This window comes from Sardina pilchardus, chromosome 19, assembly GCF_963854185.1.
Source record: "Sardina pilchardus chromosome 19, fSarPil1.1, whole genome shotgun sequence".
NCBI classification, from domain to species: domain Eukaryota; kingdom Metazoa; phylum Chordata; class Actinopteri; order Clupeiformes; family Clupeidae; genus Sardina; species Sardina pilchardus.
This window is the reverse complement of record NC_085012.1, coordinates 31,112,295-31,129,387: the sequence shown is the minus strand read 5'-3', so window position 1 is coordinate 31,129,387 and position 17,093 is coordinate 31,112,295. Positions and strand designations below refer to the sequence as shown.

Below are 17,093 nucleotides of genomic sequence, written 5' to 3'. Positions count from 1 at the left end.
TTTTTAGAAAAAAGCCAGATCACAGACATGACACAAAACTAAGTTCATTTGAAATGGCAACTTTCTGGCTTTAGGAAACATTAAAGGAAATCAAGAAAAAAATTAGTTAATCAGTAACAGTTGCTTGTTTTCGACCAGCCAGAGGGGAAAAAAATATGGAATCACTCAATTCCAAGGAAAAAAATATGGAATCATGAAAAACAAATTGACAAAAGAACACTTCAACGCACCACTAGTACTTTGTTGCACCATCTCTGGCTTTTATAACAGCTTGCAGTCTCTGAGGCATGGACTTAATGAGTGACAATCAGTACTCTTCATCAATCTGGCTCCAACTTTCTCTGATTCCAGTTGCCAGATCAGTTTTGCAGGTTGAAGCCTTGGGATGCACCATTTTCTTTAATTCTACTACAGATTTTCAATTGGATTGAGATCCAGACTATTTGCAGGCCATGACATTGACCTTATGTGTCTTTCTTCAAGGAATTCAACAGTTTTTGCTCTATGACAAGATGCATTATCATCTTGAAAAATGATGTAATCATCCCCAAACATCCTTTCAATTGATTGGATAAGAAAAGTGTCCAAAATGTCAATATAAACTTTATATAATAAATAATAATATAAACATTATTGAAGATGTAACAATCGCCATCTCCCCAATGCCTTTACCTGACATGCAGCCCCATATCATCAATGACCTTGTTTTTTTTCAGGCAGTTGTCTTCATTAATTTCAATGAAATGGCACCAAACAAAAGTTCCAGCATCATCACCTTGCCCATTGCAGAAACGCGATTCATCACTGAATATGACTTTCATCTTATATCCACATTCCAATGAGATTTATGAAGACAACTGCCTGAAGAAAACATGCACATTTCCTCAGTCGTTGATGATATGGGGCTGCATGTCAGGTAAAGGCATTGGGGAGACGGTGATCGTTACATCTTCGATAATGCTCAATCCAATTGAAAATCTGTAGTAGAATTTGAAGAAAATGGTGCATCCCAAGGCTCAAACCTGCAAAACTGATCTGGCAACTGGAATCAGAGAAAGTTGGAGCCAGATTGATTAAGAGTACTGATTGTCACTCATTAAGTCCATGCCTCAGAGACTGTAAGCTGTTATAAAAGCCAGAGATGGTGCAACAAAGTACTAGTGGTGCGTTGAAGTGTTCTTTTGTCAATTTGTTTTTCATGATTCCATATTTTTTTCCTTGGAATTGAGTGATTCCATATTTTTTTCCCCTCTGGCTGGTCTAAAACAAGCAACTGTTACTGATTAATGAATTTTTTTCTTGATTTCCTTTCATGTTTCCTAAAGCCAGAAAGTTGCCATTTCAAATGAACTTAGTGTTGTGTCATGTCTGTGATCTGGCTTTTTTCTAAAAAATTAAACAACTTGATTAACATCCTCCAAGACTGGTGATTCCATATTTTTTGCCAGGGGTTGTACTTGGACCGTTTGTAAGTCCATAGGGAAGGACATTGAACTCCCAAAGGCCCTGTTTGGTAACAAAAGCTGTCTTTTCCCGATGTTGTGGATTTACCTCTAGTTGCCACAGCTAGCCCACAGAGTTCAGGTAATCCACAGTAGCGATACAGTCCACAAGTACACTGTAAAAAATTTACTGTAAAATTTACAGTAACTTACTGGCAACAATTGGCCAGTAAGTTACTGTGAATATATTTTACAGTAAAGGTACTGTATTTCCATTTACAGTATTTATATATTCACTGTAAAATGAAAAACAATTAAATACTGTGATTTCAGTCGTATTTACAGTAACTTACTGGCCAATTGTTGCCAGTAAGTTACTGTGAAAACCTTTTACAGTAAAGGTGCTGTATTTCCAATTACAGTAACTTACTGGCCAATTGTTGCCAGTAAGTTACTGTGAATACCTTTTACAGTTAAGGCACTGTATTTCCATTTACAGTAACTTACTGGCCAATTGTTGCCAGTAAGTTACTGTGAAAACCTTTTACAGTAAAGGTGCTGTATTTCCATTTACGGTAACTTACTGGCCAATTGTTGCCAGTAAGTTACTGTGAATACTTTTTACAGTAAAGGTACCGCATTTTCATTTACAGTATTTTATGTATTCGCTGTAAAGTGAAAAACAATTGATTTTAAATTAAGATTTGTTTTTTTTTTAGTTGTATTTACAGTATTGGTTGTTTCCCTGTAAAAGCTAGGTCAGTTAAATACTGTGAATTCAATTGAACTTACATGAGCAATCATTAATAGAATAACTCATATTCCAAAATATTTCAGTTAACTGCAGACAATAAAACAATTTTAACTTTTGTTATTTATTTAAGACATTTCAAATGTATGACTGAAGTGGATGTTGACAGACAACAGTAGACATGGTTTGAACACAACCACAACCTTATCTGATTTGACACAGATAAGGGGGTTAAAAGCGCAGTGTGTGTAAGTGCAGTATGGCAACTGGCAAGTCTATGTAATGTAGTATAAGGAGTTGTGTGTGTACAGGATGCGGAGTAAAGAAACTCATCCCCAGTCTGTTTTGTGGGTGTTCCCTCAGTCTGCCACGTGGGAACAGAGACGTCTGCTTGACCTCAGTGGTTTAAACAGTCCGTGGTCAGAGCGTGAAATGTCTTTTGAAATACTTTTGGGCCGTTGTTGTACTCTTCTGGTATAGGTATCCTGCAGGGTAGGGAGAGGTGCTCTGATGGTACCTTTCGCAGTAAATGTCAAGTGTCTGAAAAAGAGAAAGAAAGCATACATTACAATTGACCCCGTTCATGAATATACAGTAATTAATGCAAACTACTCCGGTTGTGTGACAAATAAAAGCAAACCCACACTAGTCAGGTGCAATAGATAGAAGTAATGCAGATGTGTACAATACACCACCATAGCAAAGTTTGGGAGTTCACTTTGATATGTCCAGTGTTTTTTTTTTTGGAAAGGGGACATTTCGAAGTGACCCTACACTTCTGAACAGAAGTATGTCTATGTGATATCATACCTAATCTCATAATTGCCTGCGGCAACTCTGCCTTCATGCGAACACCACTTTTCTGATGCCTAACATACTGTAGGCCATCTCCCATCTGACTTGCAATAGCAGCCTCTGGCTCCAGGCTGGGACTTCTGGATGGCTCCTAAAAAGAATAAACAGCAATTGCCATATAATTTGTTAATAAACAGCAATTGCCATACAAAACAAATCATAGCTTTAAAAAATAAGCAAGGCAATCAGATGTAGAAATAGAAATGATAATTACCTTGCCATGAGGCACCCTTGCCACCCTTGTCACCATCTATGTTACTTCTTGATATCAGTTTATTTATGAACATAAATAAAACACAAACACTTACACCATGTTGAGGGCAGCAGCCATGGCTAACAGACATCATCAGGGTAGTGCCATCAGGTAGTGCCATCAGGGTAGACCGACTTCGCCCTGGACAGTTGTTGGCAGTTGAGCCCACAAAGTCATAACAGAAACATGAAAGGAGGGGATAAACTAAACAGTTACAGACACAAATACAGTACATGCACACATATTAAATGCTATATGCGTGTGTCTCTATTTGGTGAGTGAACTCACTTGCAGGCTTGGAACTTCTTCCTTATGGAAGTGACACACATTTGGAACATTCCAAAATGCACACAGCCTAAGTGTCTCTGACACAGCGTTCTCAGGGCAGCAGTCCTCACACCACCTACTAACAGAGGGAACAGAAAGAGGCTTACATTAATTAATACATTGCAAAACACACAGAACATGAAAAGACCATCACTGAAGCACTACTACAGTCACATGCATCTTAAATAAACACATGCCTCAATTTAAGTCACCAAACATTGGGCAAATAAAGGCTATAAAATGAATACCATTTAGCCAAACACTACCCTTCACAAACTAAAGATCCCTTTACTTATCGGCATGATATTTCTGGTAATTGAAATTCCCCAAATGCTCCCCTTTCACATCCACTATATGACGGATCTATGAGCATGACTATGCAAAACTACAGTTCCTAAATTAGGGGTGAGATAACTTACACATCAGCCTACTTCATTAATTTGTTTTACTGGTCCTCTTTCCAGTTATAGCAACACTACATATTATGCATCAACACTACATGTATTAAGTTTAATGTTAACTACCCATGTCCCATGGAGTTCGCAAAGTAATGTTACTAACTAGCTGCTAACGTTAACAACTTTCACCTGTGTCTGTCTGCTAGCTAACTTCAGCCTTCAGCCTGCATGGTAACAGCCACTTTAAGCTAAGCTACTTGCGTCTGATATTTCATTCAAACTAAAACTCTACATTCATAACGACATATCAGACTGAATTATTGCTAGATATGATATTGACTATCATTCGAAAAATCCCACATGATGGTTAAGTTAGTTACTGGAAAAGTTAACATTAACAGCTAACATCGCTAACGCTAGCGACGTTAGCTCGCTAGTTCTAGCTATCGATATGTGCTATGCTGATTCTAACATGACAATAATGGCTTTGGTTGACATTTCATTGTGAAAACAATACATTTCTAATAAATTCCCGTTTTCAATTGGCATACAAAAGTACTGTAATTCTTACCTTGAATATGATGTTTGTACAGAGTTGAAAATTGCAGTCAGATTCATGATTGAAAAGTGACGGTTGAAGTGAAGTCACTCTCGCTGGAGTTGAAAAGTCAGGGGTGGGGGATGGGAATTACTGCGTGTGCGCATGCGCTTATCAAGAGGCGATAAGCAGCCGTTAAAAACAATCGTGGAAAATTATTAGGCTGAAATGTGTTATGCTTGCTCAATAGTGTGATCAAAGCCTTAATTCTTGACATCAAATTGACTTTCTCAACCGTCTCTGGTATGTCATTATGAGTTAAAAGAAATATAAGATTAAAAAAGGGAAAACACAGTAGGCTAGTTTACTTAACTATTTACAGTAGCCTAGGCTACTAGTGGCTATATTGTGATTTGTTTACAGTAGTGTTTTGACTACTGTAATTTCTAAGGTAACACTTACTACTGTAATTGTAGTTTACAGTAGAGGTACCGCATTTCCATTTACAGTATTTTATGTATTCACTGTGAAATGAAAACCAATTAAATACTGTGATTTCAGTAGTTTTACAGTAACTTACTGCCCAATTGTTGCCAACAAGTTACTGTGAATACTTTTTACAGTAAAGGTACCGCATTTCCATTTACAGTATTTTATGCATTCACTGTAAAATGAAAACCAATTAAATACTGTGATTTCAGTTGTATTTACAGTAACTTACTGGCCAATTGTTGAAAAGAAAAAATACAGTAGTTTACTTTACTATTTACAGTACTAGAGTGTCTATACTGTGTTTGTTTTACAGTAGTGCTTTGACTACTGTAATGTTTACAGTAACACTTGGACTACTGTAATTGTAGGGGCGTTACTGTAAATTTTACAACATTCTACTGTAAAAAGCATATACAGTAGTGCTACTGTGAAATTTCCTGTAAATAACTGTGAATTTCACAGCCATTTTTTACAGTGTAGCCACAGCTCACAGTTCAGGTAATCCACAGTAGCGATAGAGTCCACAAGTAGCCACAGTTAGCTCACAGTTCAGGTAATCCACAGTAGCGATAGAGTCCACAAGTAGCCACAGTTAGCTCACAGTTCAGGTAATCCACAGTAGCGATAGAGTCCACAAGTAGCCACAGTTAGCTCACAGTTCAGGTAATCCACAGTAGCGATAGAGTCCACAAGTAGCCAAACGCACTGGCCGCGCGACTCACACCAGCCCGAGCTCTCTCTCGTATGCCCCAAATCGCAACTCTTTATCCCTGATCACCATCCACAGTCGACAAGCTGCAGGTGTACCACTCCTCAATCAATCAGTCAATCATTCAATTTGTTCAGTGGGGGCACAGCCGTCGTGGCCAGTAAACACCGTTCACTGCAATATGTTACTAAGCTTTCGTTTATCATTTATATACAAGCCCTATGAGGAAGACTTCAAATGAACTGAGTAGCCCAGATTCACTTCTCTTGTTACAGTGCATGAAAATGCACTGTACTGTTATTCCAAAACTTCTTCTTATTAGAGTGCATGAAAATGCACTCTACTGTTATCCGAATTATTCTTATAGGTGATATTATTCTTCTAACGCTTTTTGTGTGTTTAATGCGGCTTCAACCGTTTATCGTAGAAACTTCGTTCAAACTGCGCTGCGTAGGTCTTACTTAGGTGACTTCAGCTTTGTATTTTTCAACTTTGAAAACTTTATCGTTGAATTTATATTAATTTTTTAAAACATTTTTTCTCCCATAGACTTAACATTGGACTATGACATCATAATAGGGCAATTAGAATCTTATGCCAGGTGGCCAGCCCCACCTGCAGCAGCTCTCTCTCTCTCAGGCTTTAAGCATACAATCTCATTAAGACTACAGATCCTGTTTCATACTTCCTCTGTCCACAACTGTTTCAAAAATAAAAGTCCTCACTGCAATAATACACTATTAAATAATTTAACCATTGAAACTACTCAACTATTTAACTGTTCAACCATTCCAACTGTCAGTTATCATCAACTATGCCTCCAGTCAACTACATGAAACCTCCATGTACCTGGCAACCAACATAGCAACCATTAAAATTAAGCGTTTATGACCGTTTCCATAGCAACCAACATCATTATACTGCAGTAACTTCTTGTTTCCTGATAGTGGCCACCATGGATACCCTAGCAACAAATGTTTCAAAATAAAAGTCCTCACTAGCAAGTTAGCTAGTTAGCATGGTTAGCATAGTTAGCATTTTTAGCATAACTGCTAGAAATGATTAGCTAAGTTAGCTAATCAACCTGGTTAGTAGGGCTGAACGATATATTGCATTTGCGATAATATCGCGATATGATGAAGTGCAATTTTCTAACCGCAAAGGCTGCGATTACCATGGCGATTACCCTCTGGTCACGTGACATGAGAGCGTAAAGTAGCATATATTTGAAATAGTCTATCAGAGAGTGAACTTGGCAAGCTGCTCCATAGAACCATTGAACCAACATTTTTAAGAGTGCGACTGAAACAAATTCTAGGTTGCACTGGTGCACCTGCGCTGCTCGGGTGAAAGCATGAATGTCTTTCGCAAGTTTTCATTGTAGACTATGCGTGCAAATTCACCAAACGGTATAGATTCAAACCCCTCTCCTTGGCCCGCTTTCTCTCCCTCTCCATCCACCCCTCTCTCTCTCTCTCTCTCTGTCGTGCACGCTTAATGGACACCCGCCCCTCGACATGCACATTCAATCCAAATAAAACATTCACAATCGTGAAAGCAATGACGCATAGAAGACGATTAGCTAAATTATATATAAAATCCGGTTAGCATCATTATTAGCATGCTGCAGACATCTAGAACTTGCGTTCAAATTGACTGATCATCTCAATACAGATGTTTTCCAACTTCAAGACTCAAAAGGGCTTATCCCAAGGAGAAAAAAGTATTTATCTACCTTGAGACAGACGTGGGGAAACTGACCCGTCCAACCAGTAGACTATGATAAGATAGGCAACTATGCTACTTTGTTTACAATATTTTGAGGCTTCAACCAGACAGCTGAATTAAAGGGACGGAGTTGGAATACGGTAGTCAGTGCAGTGTGCTGTGCAGCCATGAATATCAGGAATTTCTGTATGCAGTACATATCACGTTCATTAAAGTGAATTATCTGAAAAACTGCAAGATTTAGGCCATTAATATTTTCATATTTTTGCAATCTGCACTTTTGTTTGTGTGACTTGTTACTGACTTTCATTTAATCTTTAGGCCTACACCAGGCTTCCTTGTACTAGTGTTTTATGTTCTGATATGTAGGCCTACAAGGTTGAAAGTTCAAAATATAGGCCTACTATTGTGATTGAAGTAGCTAGTTAAAAAAAAATGTCATCCATCAATTCATGCATCACCTGTCATCATAACAGAGGTATGACTTCCAGGAAATAAGAGTTTATTTTTAATCTTATATAGCCTATTGCCCATACTATATGATTTACTGCTTGTTTTTGTTGAAAAATTCGCAAGACAAACACCTTAAAAAATAATGGCATATCGCATCGCAATCGCAATATTGGCAAGAAAAATCGCAATTAGATTATTTTCCATAATCGTTCAGCCCTACTGGTTAGCATTTTTAACATAGTTAGCATTGTTAGCATTTTTAGCATTACTGCTAGAAATCATCGGTTAAGTTAGCTAATCAACCTGGTTAGCATTGTTAGTAAAGTTAGCATTGCTAGCATAATTAGCATTTTAGCGTAACTGCTAGAAATCATTAGCTAAGTTAGCTAATCAACATTTTAACATGAATATAAATCATTAGTTAAGTTAGAACTGGAATGTTTCATCTTTAAACTGTCTACCCTCACACTATCAACACTCTGTAAACTATGCAACCACCATGTTTACCCTAGCTACACCTTAGTAACCATATCTACATTATCTATCTATTTTTGCATTTTCATGCACTGGTAATTCCTTGGAATTGCATTTCTAGTTACAGTGCATGAAAATGCACTGTACTGTTCTTCCTAGGCTTCAACTTCTTATTATTACAGTGCATGAAAATGCACTGTACTGTTATTCCAAGTCTTCTTATTATAGTGCATGAAAATGCACTATATTGTTCTTCCTAGGTTTCTTATTACAGTGCATGAAAATGCACTGTACTGTTCTTCCTAGGCTTCTTCTTCTTCTTATTCTTCTAACGCACGCAAATCAGCTTGAACCGTTTAACGTAGAAACTTCATTCAAACTGCGTTACGTAGGTCTTACTTAGGACATGTGTGCTATGACTTTTCAACTTTGTAACTTTTATACTTTTTAAACTATTAATTAAAAACGATTTCCCCATAGATTTAACATTGAGCTATTTCCCCATAGACTTAACATTACCCTTTATGACATCACGGCAGCAATTAGAATCGTACGCCAGGTGGCCGGCCACCTGGGCACCAACTGTCAGTTTCTCTGGCTTTAAGCATACAGTCTCTCAGAAGACTATCCTGTTAACTGTTTCCTCTGTCCACAACTGTTTCAAAATAAAAGTCCTCACTGCAATAATACACTATTGAATCATTTAACCATTGAAACTACTCAACTATTGAACTGTTCAACCATTCCAACTGTCAGTTATCATCCACTATGCCTCCAGTCAACTACATGAAACCTCCATGTACCTAGCAACCAACATAGCAACCATTAAAATTAAGTATTTATGACCGTTTCCATAGCAAAAAATCATCAACTAAGTTAGCTAATCAACCTGGTTAGCATTTGTTAGCATAGTTAGCATTTTTAACATTACTGCTAGAAATCATCGGTTAAGTTAGCTAATCAACCTGGTTAGCATTGTTAGTAAAGTTAGCATTGCTAGCATAATTAGCATTTTTAGCGTAACTGCTAGAAATCATTAGCTAAGTTAGCTAATCAACATTTTAACATGAATAGAAATCATTAGTTAAGTTAGAACTGGAATGTTTCATCTTTAAACTGTCTACCTTCACACTATCAACTCTCTGTAAACTATGCAACCACCATGTTTACCCTAGCTACACCTTAGTAACCATATCTACATTATCTATCTATTTTTGCATTTTCATGCACTGGTAATTCCTTGGAATTGCATTTCTAGTTACAGTGCATGAAAATGCACTGTACTGTTCTTCCTAGGCTTCTTATTATTACAGTGCATGAAAATGCACTGTACTGTTCTTCCTAGGCTTCTTATTATTACAGTGCATGAAAATGCACTGTACTGTTCTTCCACGGTCTTCTTCTTATTATTCTTCTTCTAACGCACGCAATTCAGCTTCAACCGCTTAACGTAGAAACTCCATTCAAATTTTGTCACGTAGGTCTTACTTACGCGATGTGGGCTTTGTATTTTTCAACTTTGTAACTTTTATACTTTTTAAACTATGAATTAAAAAACGATTTCCCCATAGATTTAACATTCAGCTATTTCCCCATAGACTTAACATTGCTCATTATGACATCACGGCAGCAATTAGAATCTTACGCCAGGTGGCCGGCCACCTGGGCACCAACTGTCAGTTTCTCAGGCTTTAAGCATACAGTCTCTTAGAAGACTACATGTAAGGGATAACGGCCGACGAGGTGACCGGTTCGATGGAAATAATGGCTAGGTGGAGGTCTAGAACTCCGGCGACGTGCGAAGCACGGAGACGGAGTTACCTCCGCCGTGCCATTATTTCCATCGAACCGGTCGACCTCGAAGGCCGTTATCCCGCTTATCTCCCGTTTGTATTCATAACATGTATATTTAGAACATAGTTTTATTCCACCGTTGCGTCCGTTAACATCGCTAAAACTGTCTTGACTGTGGGACTACTTTTCCACCACATATCAACTTTCTACTTGCAGGACAAAACTGCCGTTACTAGTTCTAAATGGATGGTTGCTATGGCCAAAAGCCAGTCGTTAGTTCTAAATGGCTGGTTGCTACGGCCAAAAGCCAGTCGTTAGTTCTATCTCTCCCGTTGTCAAGCGGCCATATCCCAGTATTCTGATTAACTTTAACTTTGAAAGATCGCTACTTTTATAGCCTACATGGCATCCAACTAGCTACAATCCACCTCCGTCATATGCTACAATGTTACTATGGTTCTGCACGTCTGTATTTCAGCTTGGATGCAACGTGACAGTTCATTTAAACTTAGCAACGAGTTTGGCGAATTAATATTCAAGTGTGATACGGGGACTACTTCAAAGGTAGCAGGTTATACGAAGTTAATGGCCACCCCATCAGCCAATCAGAGAAGAGAATTCCATCGTTGAGGGAGATAAATCCTGTTAACTGTTTCCTCTGTCCACAACTGTTTCAAAATAAAAGTCCTCACTGCAATAATACGCTATTAAATCATTTAACCATTGAAACTACTCAACTATTGAACTGTTCAACCATTCCAACGGTCAGTTATCATCCACTATGCCTCCAGTCAACTACATGAAACCTCCATGTACCTAGCAACCAACATAGCAACCATTAAAATTAAGTGTTTATGACCGTTTCCATAGCAACCAACATGATTATACTGCAGTAACTTCTTGTTTCCTGATAGTGGCCACCATGGATACCCTAGCAATAAATGTTTCAAAATAAAAGTCCTCACTAGCAAGTTAGCTAGTTAACATGGTTAGCATAGTTAACATTGTTAGCATAGTTAGCATGTTTAGCATAACTGCAAAAAAAACATCTAACTAAGTTAGCTAATCAACCTGGTTAGCATTGTTAGCAATTTTAGCATCGTTAGCATAGTTAGCATTTTTAACATTATTGCTAGAAATCATCAGTTAACCCTCTAACCGCCCGGGTTTTTTTGGATTTTTGCATAAAAAATTCAAAAGGCCATGGCTTGAAAGTGGTCAGAGATAAAGTCCTACTGTAAATGTGAAAATCATTGAGTATGAACTAAAGTTTATAAAGGGAGTACATTTACTCATCTAATTTGCATATTGTGACGTCACAGGATGGCAATAGCGTCAAATTATGCACATTTCAGTAAATACTGATTGTTGAACACATTTGAGCAGTTTTACTTTGATTTTTGTAATTTCTCCGACATAACAAACAAACAGGACCACAGCCACATGTAAACCAACAATAGTAAACTATTAGTATTATCACAATCCCTATGTTACTTTATAATAAAGTAGCCTGGTCAAATCAGTTCCTATCACGGATGACTTTGTAGCTCTTCAGAGTCCTATTTTTACTAGACCTGCTGTCTGTACCATGTCAATTACAGACACTATCATCATGATTATCACTGGCACCAAGCACACCATGCTTATTTGAACCCTTTGGTCAACATTGCTGCAGGTAAACATTGACGTACACACGCAAAGACCCACCTCCATTCACAGACGCATCTTGACTGTCACTGCCAATGAACGACCGATCATAATCTCCAAAAGGCAGATATTCTCTTCTTCAGAATCAGAGTAGGTGAATGGCAGACCCAAGACTTCATAACACACGACTTTGTTTTTTAACATTTGCCGTTTTTCTGCTTCAATTTGTGCATAGCGATCGCGCATTTCACTTCTGCGTTATAAACAGGAAATGCGTCTTTTTTTTTTGTTTCTCGCGAGTAATACAGGCACTTCCTGAAAACTTTTTTACTCGAATTTGGGCTTGAATCGAAGCTCTGGATGTCTGCCAACTAGTGGTGGAGAGTACAAAGGCGATTTGTCACCCTACTCGGATCTACCGTCTGTTTTAATCAGTGATGTTGCTTGTCGCCGTACGGCGCCTTGGGCGGTTAGAGGGTTAAGTTAGCTAATCAACCTGGTTAGCATTGTTAGTTTAAGTTGGCATTGTTACCATAGTTAGCATTGCTAGCATAGTTAGCATTTTTAGCATAACTGCTAGAAATCATTAGCTAAGTTAGCTAATCAACCTGGTTAACACTGTGAGCATAGTTAGCATAGTTAACATTTTTACCATTACTGCATGAAAGCTAAGTTAACCAATCAACCTGGTTATCATTGTTACCATAGTTAACATTTTAACATGAATAGAAATCATTAGTTAAGTTAGAACTGGAATGTTTCATCTTTAAACTGTCTACCTTCACACTATCAACTCTCTGTAAACTATGCAACCACCATGTTTACCCTAGCTACACCTTAGTAACCATATCTACATTATCTATCTATTTTTGCATTTTCATGCACTGGTAATTCCTTGGAATTGCATTTCTAGTTAAACTTCTTCTTCTAACGCTCGCAATTCAGCTTCAACCGTTTAACGTAGAAACTTCATTCAAACTTTGTTGCGTAGGTCTTGCTTATGCCATATGTGCTTTGTATTTTTCAACTTTGTAACTTTTATACTTTTTAAACTATTAGTTAAAAACTATCACCATTTCCCCCATAGACTTAACATTGCTCATTATGACATCACGGCAGCAATTAGAATGTTACCCCAGCTGGTCAGCCACCTGGGCACCAACTGTCAGTTTCTCTCAGGCTCCTCTCTGAAGACTACATATTCTGTTCCCCTGTATCCTCTGTGCACAACAGTATCAAAATAAGTCCTCCTAATTCCATCCAACTTTATATCCATTCATCTTCTTCAAACCATTCACTCATCCACCCATTCTAAACAGTCTGCCTATCAACAACATCAATTAGACGCTCTACATTGAACTTTTAAACAATCTACTCTGTCTCAGGCTGGCTCTCTTAAGACTAGCCAGTTAAATTGATTACACCTGTATCTGTATCCACTACTCTCAGTAGAGAGCTGTGTCTCTCCATTCTACAAGAATATAAGGCACATTCCATCCAACATTCTATCCATTCATCTTCTTCAGACCATTCACTCATCCACCCATTAAACTGTCTATCAACATCTATTAAACAATCTGTCTATCAACATCCATTAAACTCTCTGTCTATCAACATTAATTAGACTATCTACATTCAACTTTTAAATTATTTACTCTGTCTCAGGCTTTAAGAGTACTCTGGCTCTCTTAAGACTAGCCAGTTAAATTGATTACACCTGTGTCAACTACTCTCAGAGAGCTGTATCAGTGTCTCTCTTAACAAGAATATAAGGCACATTCCATCCAACCTTCTATCCATTCATCTTCTTCAGACCATTCACTCATCCACCCATTAAACTGTCAATCAATATAAAACAATCTGCCTATCAACATCAATTAAACATTCTATCTATCAACATTAATTAGACTATCTACATACAACTTTTAAAGTATTTACTGTGGGTCCCTCTCAAGCAGCGTTTATATGTCCTCCCTCGCTCCTCGATCCTCAATGATCTACATAAAGAAAGATAGAAGAAGGGCTAGACTATCCCATTGTTGCCGCTCCATCATTCTTTATGTAGATCAGTGAGGAGCGAGAGAGGACGCGTAAACGCTATGAGAGGCACCTTCTGTCTCAGGCTTTAAGCATACAATCTCATTAAGACTACAGATCCTGTTTCACTACTTCCACTGTCCACAACTGTTTCAAAATAAAGGTCCTCACTGCAATAATACACTATTAAATCATTTAACCATTGAAACTACTCAACTATTGAACTGTTCAACCATTCCAACTGTCAGTTATCATCCACTATGCCTCCAGTCAACTACATGAAACCTCCATGTACCTAGCAACCAACATAGCAACCATTAAAATTAAGCGTTTATGACCGTTTCCATAGCAACCAACATGATTATACTGCAGTAACTTCTTGTTTCCTGATAGTGGCCACCATGGATACCCTAGCAACAAATGTTTCAAAATAAAAGTCCTCACTAGCAAGTTAGCTAGTTAGCATAGTTAGCATTGTTAACATAGTTAGCATTTTTAGCATAACTGCTAGAAATCATCGGTTAAGTTAGCTAATCAACCTGGTTAGCATTGTTAGTAAAGTTAGCATTGCTAGCATAATAAGCATTTTTAGCGTAACTGCTAGAAATCATTAGCTAAGTTAGCTAATCAACATTTTAACATGAATAGAAATCATTAGTTAAGTTAGAACTGGAATGTTTCATCTTTAAACTGTCTACCTTCACACTATCAACTCTCTGTAAACTATGCAACCACCATGTTTACCCTAGCTACACCTTAGTAACCATATCTACATTATCTATCTATTTTTGCATTTTCATGCACTGGTAATTCCTTGGAATTGCATTTCTAGTTAAACTTCTTCTTCTAACGCTCGCAATTCAGCTTCAACCGTTTAACGTAGAAACTTCATTCAAACTTTGTTGCGTAGGTCTTGGTTATGCCATATGTGCTTTGTATTTTTCAACTTTGTAACTTTTATACTTTTTAAACTATTAGTTAAAAACTATCACCATTTCCCCCATAGACTTAACATTGCTCATTATGACATCACGGCAGCAATTAGAATGTTACCCCAGCTGGTCAGCCACCTGGGCACCAACTGTCAGTTTCTCTCAGGCTCCTCTCTGAAGACTACATATTCTGTTCCCCTGTATCCTCTGTGCACAACAGTATCAAAATAAGTCCTCCTAATTCCATCCAACTTTATATCCATTCATCTTCTTCAAACCATTCACTCATCCACCCATTCTAAACAGTCTGCCTATCAACAACATCAATTAGACGCTCTACATTGAACTTTTAAACAATCTACTCTGTCTCAGGCTGGCTCTCTTAAGACTAGCCAGTTAAATTGTTTACACCTGTATCTGTATCCACTACTCTCAGTAGAGAGCTGTGTCTCTCCATTCTACAAGAATATAAGGCACATTCCATCCAACATTCTATCCATTCATCTTCTTCAGACCATTCACTCATCCACCCATTAAACTGTCTATCAACATCTATTAAACAATCTGTCTATCAACATCCATTAAACTCTCTGTCTATCAACATTAATTAGACTATCTACATTCAACTTTTAAATTATTTACTCTGTCTCAGGCTTTAAGAGTACTCTGGCTCTCTTAAGACTAGCCAGTTAAATTGATTACACCTGTGTCAACTACTCTCAGAGAGCTGTATCAGTGTCTCTCTTAACAAGAATATAAGGCACATTCCATCCAACCTTCTATCCATTCATCTTCTTCAGACCATTCACTCATCCACCCATTAAACTGTCAATCAATATAAAACAATCTGCCTATCAACATCCATTAAACATTCTATCTATCAACATTAATTAGACTATCTACATACAACTTTTAAAGTATTTACTGTGGGTCCCTCTCAAGCAGCGTTTATATGTCCTCCCTCGCTCCTCGATCCTCAATGATCTACATAAAGAAAGATAGAAGAAGGGCTAGACTATCCCATTGTTGCCGCTCCATCATTCTTTATGTAGATCAGTGAGGAGCGAGAGAGGACGCGTAAACGCTATGAGAGGCACCTTCTGTCTCAGGCTTTAAGCATACAATCTCATTAAGACTACAGATCCTGTTTCACTACTTCCTCTGTCCACAACTGTTTCAAAATAAAGGTCCTCACTGCAATAATACACTATTAAATCATTTAACCATTGAAACTACTCAACTATTGAACTGTTCAACCATTCCAACTGTCAGTTATCATCCACTATGCCTCCAGTCAACTACATGAAACCTCCATGTACCTAGCAACCAACATAGCAACCATTAAAATTAAGCGTTTATGACCGTTTCCATAGCAACCAACATGATTATACTGCAGTAACTTCTTGTTTCCTGATAGTGGCCACCATGGATACCCTAGCAACAAATGTTTCAAAATAAAAGTCCTCACTAGCAAGTTAGCTAATTAGCATGGTTAGCATAGTTAACATTGTGAACATAGTTAGCATTTTTAGCATAACTGCAAAAAACATCAACTAAGTTAGCTAATCAACCTGGTTAGCATTGTTAGCAATTTTAGCATTGTTAGCATAGTAAGCATTTTTAACATTATTGCTAGAAATCATCAGTTAAGTTAGCTAATCAACCTGGTTAGCATTGTTAGTTTAAGTTAGCATTGTTACCATAGTTAGCATTACTAGCATAGTTAGCAATTTTAGCACAACTGCTAGAAATCATTAGCTAAGTTAGCGAATCAACCTGGTTAGCACTGTGAGCATAGTTAGCATAGTTAACATTCTTACCATTACTGCATCAAATCAGTAGCTAAGTTAACCAATCAACCTGGTTATCATTGTTACCATAGTTAACATTTTAACATGAATAGAAATCATTAGTTAAGTTAGAACTGGAATGTTTCAGCTTTAAACTGTCTACCTTCACACTTTCAACTCTGTAAACTATGCAACCACCATGTTTACCCTAGCTACACCTTAGTAACCATATCTACATTATCTATCTATTTTTGCATTTCATGCACTGGTAATTCCTTGGAATTGCATTTCTAGTTATTATTCTTTTTCTTCTAACGCTCGCAATTCAGCTTGAACCGTTTAACGTAGAAACTTGATTCAAACTTTGCTACGTAGGTCTTACTAAGGAGACCTGTGCAATATATTTTTAAACTTTGTAACTTTTATACTTTTTAAACTGTAAATTAAAAACTATTAAACATTTCCCCATAGAC

The 17,093-nt window shown here is 37.5% G+C and overlaps 1 long non-coding RNA gene across 2 annotated transcripts; it reads right to left on the bottom strand.

Moving 5' to 3' along the window:
* Positions 1-2,298: 2,298 nt before the first annotated feature.
* On the bottom strand, positions 2,299-4,676 carry LOC134066467 (uncharacterized). Of its 2 annotated transcripts, XR_009936447.1 has the most exons (5): positions 4,598-4,676; positions 3,590-3,707; positions 3,357-3,442; positions 3,004-3,139; positions 2,299-2,733 (listed from the first exon to the last, which is right to left on the bottom strand). It is a non-coding gene; the product is annotated as an uncharacterized LOC134066467 (long non-coding RNA). The 2 variants fall into 2 exon arrangements; XR_009936446.1 differs by lacking the exon at positions 4,598-4,676 and having other exon boundaries at positions 3,590-4,575.
* Positions 4,677-17,093: the final 12,417 nt, after the last annotated feature.